The sequence below is a fragment of the Molothrus aeneus genome, chromosome 2 (assembly GCF_037042795.1).
Source record: "Molothrus aeneus isolate 106 chromosome 2, BPBGC_Maene_1.0, whole genome shotgun sequence".
Classification (NCBI taxonomy): domain Eukaryota; kingdom Metazoa; phylum Chordata; class Aves; order Passeriformes; family Icteridae; genus Molothrus; species Molothrus aeneus.
This window is the reverse complement of record NC_089647.1, coordinates 43,364,994-43,377,495: the sequence shown is the minus strand read 5'-3', so window position 1 is coordinate 43,377,495 and position 12,502 is coordinate 43,364,994.

Below are 12,502 nucleotides of genomic sequence, written 5' to 3'. Positions count from 1 at the left end.
TACTGTATAACTTGAACTTCTGTGTTTTATTTAAGGAGAATAGTAGGTTCTGGTGGAAATGTCCTGCTGCAATTTTCAAGAGCCTCCAAACTGTCTGTCCATAAACCAAGTGATCCATAAACCATACTGATCTCATTTTCATTTGGTTTCACTCTTTTGTACTACAAAAAAATGTGGCTGTGGATAATGCAGTTTATTTCAATGCTGTTGTGAGATGCAAAGCTGTGTTTCGTGTCAGGTGCAAACAGGTGAAGTGTGTACTTGCAAATGCGAAATGTGTGGACATCGACAATGGGATAGTTGCGAATTCTAATAATAACAGATGAAAACAAAGCATGGAAAAAGGCCTTTGAACCCATCTTTTGTTTGCAATTAACCCTGGTTGATTTAGGAGCATTGGAATTAAGGTGTTAAGGATGTTGCTTTTTGCTTGCATTTAATCCATAAAAAAGCTCTGCAATAATAACCTTTTGAAGTATAATTTTAGAATATTACTTGTATCCTTGAAACTATAGCTTTAGAATATATATATAGGAAATATGCTTATCTCACGCCTTATGGAAGCAGAGAAAAACAGTTTGAGAAAGGAAGATGAACATCACCTCAAGGATTTATGGTTTTGACCAAGGGAAGCTGGACATCACTGTTGTTAGATTTATAGCCTCTGCAATTAAAATGTGGACCCACATCTGGGGAGCTGGACTCCACCAGATGGGATTCGTCTTTCTTCTTTCGGAAACTGGACCGCCACCATCTGGGATCCTCCTTTTGAGTACATCCTGAGAAACTAAGATCACAATAGTGTATAGAATTGTGATGTAATAATTTGGAATAAAAATTGCTGATGAGTAAAAAAATTAGAAATAGAAACTGTTGAAAAAACTGATGAGTACCCCTATAAATACCTGTAACCATCAATTATCGGTGTGCAGTTGGAGGGAAAACTTCCCCCACTGTACCCAGCGCTGTATTGCTCATACTTTACCATATTAAATAATAAATTGATTGCTGCTTGAATATTGGCCTAGTCAAGCTTCTTATTCCTAACACTGTCATTACAGCACGGGGTTATATATGCGTAATCCTTAGGCAGTATACAGCTAAAGAAATACAGTTCCAGCTGAACATCTAATATTGTAAAGCCAAAAGAGCACATCACATAATCTAGTTTGACTTCAACCAGACAGCTGCTCATTGTAAATTATTGGTTAATGCAGGAAATAAGCCTGAAAGAGACCCTCTGTACATTCTAATGTAAACCTTTGCTGTCACATTCAATTCAAGCAACTAAATAAAGTATTTATTAAGTTCTTAAAGTTTTCTTTCTCACATTAATTGCACTGAAAAACAGTCCCAAAATTTCATTCCTTATGAATGGAAAAAGCCTAGTTACTTATCAACTTTTGAATAATTTATTCATTTAGTTCTGAGTATAGAAATATTTATGTAAATTTTCCCCAGCCAGGGCTGCTCATGAATTAAAACACTTTCTGTTCTTTGTGACATTCACCTTATCATTTACTGTGCCTCCACCAGCCCTTTTTTTTAGCCACTATTGTTACTAGTCTCCTTCCATAATTCAAGAAATTCTCACTGTTCTCCTGGTTATCCCACTGAGCCATCTGTGCATATGTTAGTTTGAATTCCCTGCTGTTAACCACAGGTGACTAGTTAGTCCCTAAAAGATAATGAGTCTGAGTGTCCCTAATAGTATGACCCTGATACATCCTAGGATTGTGTTTGATCTTTTTTTTTATGTACAAATTAGTAGCCTCAAATCAGTGAGCTTTAAATCAGTGTGATTAGTAATAATCCAGATGTCCTTTGCTGCTTCTCATTAATGAAGCCATCATTAACAGCAAGAATCCTTGGCTTGCCCAAACTGAACAGAGTAAGGTCTTTGAACTTTGCTTCGGTCTACTTTCATGTGGGGTTTTCACTCAGGTTCCATTTTAACAAAAAAAGCCAATTCCATGAACCTGTTCTGGGCATGTTCCACAGCTCTGTTCTCGCCCTCTGACTGCCGTGGCCCCGAGCACGTTACCCCTTTGCAGAAGTTTAGTTGGCAGAGTCCAAGGTCAGTTCCTGCACTGATAAGAGCAGCTGTGAAAAAAGCCAGCAGCAGGGCCTGCCTGTCCCTCGAGAGCCACTTTTAGCCTGTGACTTTGTGCCAGCCCTCACCTGTGCCACAGGGCAGCTGTGCAGCAGCTCTGTTCGCACCAGCTCGCATCTCCACAGGTCTGGCCTCCATCCAGACTTGCTGACTTGGCATCAGACCTGCCCTGCCACTGCAGCCCTGCTGGGTGACCATAAGGGCTGTGTCTGACCCTGACCACTGTCTCTTGACCTAATCTTGGCCCTGGGTTGCTGCTCTACATCCTGGCTCCTTATTGATGAATGACTGTTTTCACCTGCCTTGGTATTGAGCTTAGTTGCTGGCACACCTTCTGTTGCAAAGCAGCCAAATCTTGCTGCTCCCTGACATCCACCACCCCTAATCACAGAGCTCCCCTAATTTTCTCATAATTTCTATATAATGTACAATCTTGGGTGGGCAAGCTTGAAGAAAATGGTGGAGTAATTTAGGTCAGCACTTTTCAATGAAAGAAGAGTAGCAGTGTGAAATAAAAGAGGAAAATTACAAACCGTGTGTAATTATTGTCTCTCTGAATCTCAGTTGTGTGCAAGTCTCTTTTCCTTGTCTCTGTGGGGTATTCATCCCAATGGCAAATACTTTGCAAGAGGCACTTCATCATTTCTTGTAATTTTTTTGTTTTTGTATAGGTTCTTGCAAATTGGGGAACTTTTTTTATTTGTAATTATATCCTCCAAGTCTTCACCATTTTTAAGATTGTATTTATAGGAGGCCAACAAGCCACTAGATGGCAAACAGTTTCAGCAAGAGAATTTAATGCATGGGTATTGATACAACGTTCTGTCCTCAGCCTCATCATTCCTTTTCTTGTCCAGCTTTGTGAGTTGGACCTGGGAATTCTGGGTTGATACTGACATAGTCCTTCTTCTCCCTGCCTGTTCCTCTCTTTTGCTGTCGTAGGATTCATGAGTCAGGTGTGTGGTGGATTCATACAGGTGATTTTTGCAGAGACTAAAAAGAAAAAAAACCAAAACTGTCCAGGTAGGACTATGGAGAAATTCACAGTTCCTCACTATGTTAGGAAAAGAAGGAAAAAGAAGAAAGCAAGCAGTTTCCAGGCATTTCACTTCCATCAACCAGCCTGGAGACCTACTAAATAAGCAGTGTGCCCAGGTGGCCAAGAAGGCCAATGGCATCCTGGCCAGTATCATGAACGGTGTGGCCAGCAGGAGCAGGGAGGTCATTCTTCCCCTGTACTCAGCACTGGTGAGGCCACACCTTGAGTATTGCGTCCAATTCTGGGCCCCTCACTTTAGGAGGGACGTTGAGATGCTTGAGCGTGTCCAAAGGAGAGCAACGAGGCTGGTGAGGGGCTTGGAACACAAGCCATATGAAGAGCGACTGAGGGAGCTGGGGTTGTTCAGCCTGGAGAAAAGGAGACTCAGGGGTGACCTTATCACCCTCTTCAGCTTCCTGAAGGGTAGCTGTGGTGAGCTGGGGGTCGGTCTCTTTCTCCGGGCAACAACCGACAGAACAAGAGGACACAGTCTCAAACTGCACCAAGGGAGATGCAAGCTAGAAATAAGGAGGAAGTATTTTACAGAAAGAGTAATCAAATACTGGAATCATCTACCCAGGGAGGTCGTGGAGTCACCATCCCTCGAAGAGTTTAAAAAAAGACTGGATGTGGCACTTGGTGCCATGATCTAGTTGAGGTATTAGAACATGGGTTGGACTCGATGATCTTAAAGGTCTCTTCCAACCTAGAATTTCTGTGTGATTTCTGTGTGATAAATAAGATGTATCCTGGGACAAAAGCAGTCCCAGCTTGAGTTGTTTTATGCTGCTAAGCAAAGGTACCACATATTCTTTTTTTTTTTTGGACATAGAATTTCAAGATTCAGGATGATACAAACATTAAGTATGTGTATCATTATCAGTGGATAATTTGCATAAATTACAACAAGAGTCTCTCTGAGTGCTGTTTTTCTATCTAAAAGAAACATGGCATGAATGCATATTTACAAAATAGAAATCCAACCTTTTTTTTTTAGAGATTTTGAAAAAAAAATAATCCATAAGTAATCAGACTTCTATATACCATTAGCTTTTCTGGTCGCTATCAAGTTCTCTGTGAACATGTGTTTCAACCAGGATTTTATTTATAGGAGGCCAACAAGGAAGTAAAATTGTGTCAAATTATTCCTTTCACTTAAAATATTCAGGGAGATCCAGAGAAAGGAAAGAATCCATCCAGCCATAAACCTGTGGAGTGTCCATCTGCAGCTGAATGAGTGGGACACAGGCTCTGTTACCCTCAGCCCAAGAGCACAGGGCTTGAGCTGTGAGGTCTGAAGTAACCCTGCCTTGAGAAAAGGCAGGAATGTGAAGGAGAGATCATCAACCAATGAAAGATTAATGGACAAGCAAAATGCTTAAGGGGGGGTTGTTTTTAATTTGAGAATTATTGTGGCTTGTAAGTCTTTCTGTAAAGGGCAGGTAGTCCAAGGATCATGAAAGTGTCTGTAGCTGCCAAGTGATTCTGGAGCTAAAGGGAGATCTGGGAATTTTGGCACTTTGTTGTTGAGGATCTGGTAACTGTGGTGCAGGAGGATGGGAGCGTGTTCTGTTTGCTATTGCTTTATCTTTGCTGGTTTCTCTATAGCACCTGAAATACTGCTGGAAACAGATAGAAATGTTTGGAGTTTTGTCATTCAAAGAGGTGGCACTCCAGGAATAAGCCGGAGAGCCTGCTGTTTGTTATCCACTCAGAGGGGAAAGCCAAGGAGGTGTGTCTATCTTATGACAGGAAGGTGAATTACTGCCAAGAAATTCTGCTAAACTGTAAATAATCCATTGCTTCAAAGCCATGGTTCTGTCATACATAATAGACTGTGAAATCTGTGTGAGAATTTGCATCTCCGATTTTAAAATTAGTTGCTTGAAAGTCTTGATACTCTTTAATAGAAAGATGTGTGAGTTTTTCCATAGGAAAACTTTCTGTATGCTTTTGAATTTCTGAAATTCTTCAGCTTCATGTTATGTATAACATTTCATAGCAACAGTTCCTTCCTATGATAAGCTGAAAAAGTACATGGACAGTGTAACGGGAAATTTTCAAAACAAACCAGAATTTGTCAGCACTGAGCTAGAGCCATATTTCCATTGTGATTATTTGTCTCCATCAATAGGGGACCTTGAAGTGTGTTCAAAATGCAACCATACAATGTCATGGAAGGGAAAACCACTATGAAATACAAGAGCACCATGTCCAGCTCATGTCTGGAATCCTTCACCTGCATATTGTTGGTAGATGGGAAGGTATTCTGGGGAAACCAATGCTTGCTTCATTCTTAGTTTCTTTCTCAGGTGGCAACTTTTATAGTTGCTGCAGACAAAATATGGGGCTTGAAGGACCTGTGGTCTAACATAAAACAGACTGTTCTTTTGGTCTGATGCTTTCCTAATTTTCATATGTATAATAGTTGAACTTGTTCTTACTGGAGGACAGGACTTGAGGACCAAAATCCATGACAATTTCCCTAGTAAGTTTTGGCAGGGTCAATCTTTTTTACTACTACCAGTGTCATAAATTGTGATCAGGACAGTAATTAGAGTCTCCAATTAAATAACAAAACCTTTCCAGCTGCCTAAGTTTGGTGTTGGCAATGAATTACAGCCTGACATGCACTCCTCTTGTCTGCTGCTACCTGCTTTTTTTCTCAGGATAATACTGCTATGAATTCTCAGTTACACATTTCCACTCTCTTCCCAGAAGTCCATACAGTTGTTTTGTCAGAACATGTGTAACAAAGTGTTAGTAAAATCTCTCCATCAAGCAAGGACATCAATTGCTCTAGATACTGCAAGTCCTGCTGTGCTGGTGGGAACAAGTGAATAAGTGATGTATAAGGTCCTGCATACTGATCTTTCCTACCTTTGGAAAATACCTCTTCGTATAAACATCTATGAAGGAATTAATTTCTTCCTAGTGGCAGTCTGTTGGTTTGGACTGCGCAATTACACATGAGAGAGGCTTTAGTATAAGATTCTTAGAGAAAGAGTGCTGCTCAAAGATGGCGAGTGCACTGAGACGGGGGATTGTGTGTCCACCAGGAGGCACAGCGAGCTCGGGCTCCGTCTCGTTCACAATCCTGGACATGCAGCACCTACCAGCCGTAAAGAGGAGCAAAAGTGTTCACCAGATTTTTACAGACAGAGGTAGAAAATGTGGAGAGCTGGCAAGAGGCTGAATGATATGCATACATGTAAAAATTTTGTCTGGTCAAAGGCTATAATTTCAAATAAACTTTGTTGCTGTTCACAGTCATTGGAAGTCATAAGCGATATGACAAAAATAAAAATGCTAATCAGTGTGTAAGGCAATATTGGGGCTGAGCTTCTTGAAGTATACACCAGCAGCTGTGTGAGAGGCCAAATTAGATACTTCCATGTATCTAATGTACATGTGGAGAAGGACAGGGTTAGAATTATTGAATCATAGAATATCTGGAGTTAGAAGAGACCCATTGATCCTGGCCCTCCACAGGACTGCTCCGGGAATCACACCATGTGATGATGCAAACATTTATGGATGTGAATGGTCATATCTGTTACATCTTAACAATATAAAAGAGGTTGCAAAACCAGCTGGAAGTTCACCAGTAAGTACTTGTGCATTTGGGACTTCATGGGTAAACAGGCTATGATAAGCTTATCAGTTATGCTTCTCCTCTGACAGTGTAACTGGAGTTATGAACAAAGATCCTTCTCTCTGATCCTAGAAGCATGTATAGCACATCAGGAATATGATCGGTAGTGTTTTCAAAGTTGCTAAGTTTTGTGATTTTTACAGTACTGTAGTAAAATTCTTTTATGTATTTCAAAACCTGGTCATTAGCTAGGAATTGAAAATCTGAACCCAAGAAAGTTCTCTTCCCAGGCTTGAAGAGAGACCTGAATATAAGAACATGGAAAAGAAATAAAGAGAACCCCAAACTATTATTAAGTCCTCGTGAGTCTTGGTTTTATAATGCCAGCTTCACGACTTTCTGGGAAGCAACTTATTGAAAGCCTCGGTTTGACAATTCTGTGCTTGGCTAGCTTGGGCTTGACCCAAGTCCCCTTTTTTCTTGGCAGCACTTAAAACAGTTGAGATGTAGCCTATGCCCCTTTGTAATCCAAGATTGCTGTGTGCAGTCAAGAACCTTTAAGCATAGGAAATGAATAAAGTGATCCAAAGTCATGGGGCCCAGCTGGTGGTGTGGGCCAGCGGGACTGGGATGAGGAGCCAGGGGCCACTCTGCTTCCATGGGACCAGCTTCTATGTGGATTCAGTCCTGCTGACACACTGTGTCTGGAGTAGAAATTCTGTTTGACTTTTAAATTGTGCTAGCTTAGCTGGCACTAGTCCAGCTGCTGGGAACTCGGATGCATAGAGAGAACTCTGCTGATATTTCCTGTTCTTCAGCATTCACACGAGCTGCTGCTGCACTCCAAAGAGACGCAGTGTGCAGCCATCTCCTGCAGCAGGTCACGTCCTGCCGGAGCAGTGCGGCAGCAGTGCCAGGCATTTTCGTGACTGTTCAGCAATCTCAGCAGTAAAGCAGCAATAAAACAATGCTTCCAATGTACTCCACTGGCTTTGCCTGTCGGCTCTTATTTCAAGGCAGAGTGCTGTGCTGGCGTATACACAGCATGCAGTAGGTTTCTCCCGCGCCGCTCCGAGGGCTAGTAGCCAAAGTGCGGGCACAAGGTTGGAGTTAGCAACCCATAGCTGTGGTACTGCTGTGGTTCTACACTGCAGAGGGAGTGCCCTACCCTGTCACTCTTTTATACACTTCTGCTCTCTATGTGGGAACAAGTGTAACAGAGCCATGCAGCTCTCAGGTCTTAAACCAGGCCAAATTCTGTGATTTAAGCAGGCATGGCTGTGGAGTTAGCAGGGTCCTGCTGTGCTGCACCAGCTTGTAGCTAGGCTTACAGTCCTGCTGTGGAGGCCTGTGCAAAGACAAGTAAATGAATGTCTAGCTCCAGCTTTTATGCCCTCTGGAATTAACCGTGATACTTTTTTTAGTAAACTTAAAAGCAAATGCCTGTCAAAGTTTCCTTGTAACATCTTGGTCTCACTGAGTTGCTTGCAGTTGTGATTTCAGGACGGGTGTTTTTTGCACTTGTCAGCTTTTATTTGTAGACTGCTGTCTTGCTAAGGTGGGAGAAATTTGAACTATGCCATCATATAATGTAAAAGCAAATGCTTTTCCAGAAATTACTGTTTGTTTATTGAGGGAGGGTAGGAGTGCGTGGGCTGTTTCCTGGGGCCCCGTTGTTGCAGTCATGCTTGTGTCTCTACTGTTTTCTAGCTGGGACATCCAATTAATTGGACTGAATTTGTTTCCTTTTGTATCTACCTATTCTAGGTTAATAGTTTAGAGGTGTTGAAAGATGGAAGTTTCTGGCACTGTGAACATATGAACACTTGCCTTCAAAAGACTAGTCTTACTGCATGAAAGACCAGGTTGTAGCACAACAGCTACAGGAAAAATACTTCTGTTTTTACATCTGTTTTATTACAACACTCAAATTTTACTGAAGCTAAAATACTTCAATTCAAACACAAGGCCCCAGAGTTCCATGCTTTTATTTGAGAGTATCATATTTTAGTGAGAGTAAACAGAAGTTAGCATTAGAACAGCACTCACCCTCCAGTGCCACTCTGGAGCACAACCTCTATCGAGATGTGCCTGTCCCTCGTGGAGATGTCAGCCCATGTGACACCTGCAGAAATGCTCACAGGCAGCCCATGGGCATCCTGTCTCTCTACTGAGGCAGAGTGGTGGCCAAGGCTGAGCTGTACTTACTCAGAACCAGCCTCTGAGGTTCTCTGAGGCTCTTTCTCATGCTGCATGGCCAGGTTTATGCATGACAGAGTACATTTCTTCTACAGGACAAGTGTGGAGCATCCCTCAAAAGGCAGCTGAGGTACAGCCCCCCAGATAAAATATGAAACCAGAATTACCCACATCTTTCCCTGCAGGATCAATGTCTTAAGTTTATTTGCCTCCGCTTCACAAGGAAAAAAAATCTAGGGAAAATCCTGTGTTCTTTTCTCAGACTTTTGCTATAGCTCTGATATCTTGTGTAAAGAAATATAACAGTCACAGCTAAATTTAGGATAAGCAATATCTTTTAATTAATCTTTCCTTGACTTGCTGAATTATCTTTTTTCCCCCATAGATTTCTTTCTGGCTTTGCCTATTTTGTAGGAAAAATACCAGTCCAGTGGTTTAGATTTCACTAAAAATGGAAAAATTTAGATCACGAGTTCTGCAAACCAAAATGCATATGAGCAGGTCTTTGACTAAAATGATCAGTACTACTAATGAGACTCATAGCTCTTTTGAGACTAACTTTATTCTGTATTTTATCTTACTGCAATAGAACATAGTGGGCTTTTAAGTAATAGATAACATTCATTATTACACAAATATTTTTGTAACTGATATATCTGAATATATTAAGATGCAGATGAGCACATTGAGTATCTTAAACTGATGAACAAAAGTGTTAGCAATTAAAAATCCCTTCCAGGGATTTTGAAAATGTAATGCAAAGCAAATAGCATCTCATTATACTAACATCTTGAAGAAGGCCTGAACCTTCTGTAAAGCATTGCTCTGAAGGCTTTAGCTTTGATGAAGAAATTTCAGCAGCCGTTCAGCAGAAGTGAAGAAGTGGGCAGAGAATGTGCCTACATGTGCATGTGACAGTACTGCTGCTGGTTTTACTCACAATATCTGGATTAAAAGCCTTATGCAGACTTCAGGCATATCTTGATTTAGCTTGTAAAACCACCTTAACAATACAGCCTTCCTTGCTATATTTTGCAGGATGTGGTGTTTCAGTTTTATCATATAACTACTAATGAAAAAGACACATAAGCAAAAATGTTGTGCTCTGCTCAGCTACCATTGGCAGTAATATTGTGACCATGCTGAAAGATAAGCAGGTTACAGCGAGAGCTGGACTCTCTTCTTCCATACAGTTGTAAAGCAGGACTACTGCCATCAGGTTTTGGATATCTGGGAGAATGAATATCAAAACGAGCCTTTGCAAATACAGTGAACTATAAAGAATCTTGGGTGGAACCACGACAAACCCTTCCACAGGGAATGGTAGCACTTTCGAAGATCTTATAGTTGGCTATTGCAGTTTAACTTAAAAGTTTAAATTTCTTAGAAGAGCTGTAAACAGAAATCCACCTCACCATTTTCATGGTCTGTTGCATTTGTGAACAAGGTTTTCCAAGCCCAAATAGTTGTATAGTAACATCTGAAATGGATCTCTGAATAAATGAATTTCCCAAAAGCCTAAGTAGCCTAAAAGAACTGACTTCCTATGGTAATGAAGGATTTTCTGAACAGTTCTGTAACAAGTATTTCTTACATTCCCCTAAAGGGTACATGCTCCTAAAGGGAACTGAAAAATGACCTTTCAGAAAAAGAGAGTTTGGAGCAATTACTTGCTCTTCAGCAGTCTCTTTGAAATTTTGCTTTACAGAATTAAACCTTAGAGATTCCTTCCTCTGCTTTTCCTTGAGGCATGTATAGTTTGATCACTGACATGCTCTCTCTGTGGGCTAAACCTAGTTTCATTTCTAAGAAAATGTTGAGCTCACTGAAGCATATAACTTGCCATACTGCATTATGTTCATTTAGCCCAGCTGTATATCTGTAACTGTTGTCGATTCCCAGTGCTTTTGAGAAGATGCAAAACCGAAGCAAACTCAAACATATTTTCGACAGAATTGGGGTGAGGGAGACTTCATCCTAACTACTAACTTGTTTAAACTTTGTGTTTCAAGCCACTTTTTTTTTTTAGTACCTCTTATGTAAATAACAAGAATATCCAAAAGTATAGTAATCCGGGACAAGAGAATATTGTCCTCCCTCTTAGACTCCTGCTGTGTGTTTTGACTTTAATAACATCCTGGAGCAGCGAGTTTTGCAGTCTATTTCATTATTTGATGAAAAGACAACACTCAGAGTTGTCAGCTATGTAGCCTGCCTCCTCTTGTACTACAAGACTGAGAAAATGAAAGCTTGCAGACCAGGTTCTCTATGCTATTTTTGTGTTTGCAATTTGTTTGCTAGACCTTGAAGAAGAATCTATAAGGGAATATTTACTAAAAAGTAACCTTAAAGTACCGCATTTCCTATTCACAAACAGCTTAATAAAGCAGAACTTAGAAAGGAGGAAAGTAAAGGAAGGGAAACAGGATAGCAATTACACTTTCCTTTAAAGACAGCAGTTGTAACTTAGAGTGGTCCCCTGATTTCTTAGGGCAGGTGACAGCTACTTATCCCCTTAGGTAATACTTTGTTCATTGGCACTAAAGTTCAAGTCCAGTGTATCGACCACCAGCCTCAATCCAGGCTGGATTGTGTGTTGAAGCAACACCATGTGATTTGGGTTGGTTGATCCCAGTCCTCTGCTGTCCTTTACTACTTACCATCCCGATGGCTGCTGCTTTCTGTTAGTCACTTGTTAGAGATTTTGTGTTTTTTCATAGGAGATAACACATAAAGACAAAAATAACCCTTGTTGCTCCAGGAAGATTGTTTTTTAGTCTTCCCTTCTAGGAGCTGCTGCAACCCCAGGCCTAAAGCTAGGTTTTAGAGTCAGATGACTGCTAGCCCTGAGCACATTTACACTGACTTAGTTTGTTCAGGCTTTTCACACATTACTGCAATTACACCACAATTCCAAATTTATACCATGTTTTCTTGCAGTGTCTGAATTGTTAACAGAAATGCAACAAAGCATATCCTTCCAAAAGAAGGTTTCAAGCCTGCTCCTTTCTGCTCAGCTCCTATTGTATCCACAGAATGCAAATGGAGCACTCACCCCCTCCTGATTTTCCATTCCTCCACATTGCTCAGAGAAGGCTTTGTTTTTTCAAGGGTTTTTTTTGTTTGTTTTGTCCTCTCCTAAGCCTCAGGCCTGCATATTTGAATCTCTTCTTATTTATATAATTTCTTAGGCAAAATGTTCTAATTCAGTCACAGGCCTTTTTTTCCATGCCAATTCTGTATCCAAATGTCTCCTAATTCTGTAGCCTTCTAGACTGCCACAACAAGAGCTGTGCAGATATCAGCTGAGATTGTATCATTTGTACATATATGAATCTTAAACATATATCTTGATCATAAACAAGTACTGCACTGTCTACATTGATAGCTCTGTCATTTTCTGGAAACAATATTTTTAATATATAATGTGCACAATTATTTTTTTTATCTTCTCTACCTTGTGCAAACTTAACTTGACGCTGTGCTCCCTCTACACAAACACTGAAGAAATTTCCCCATTTATGTGCAGATTGACAACAGAAATTAAGTTTGCTGG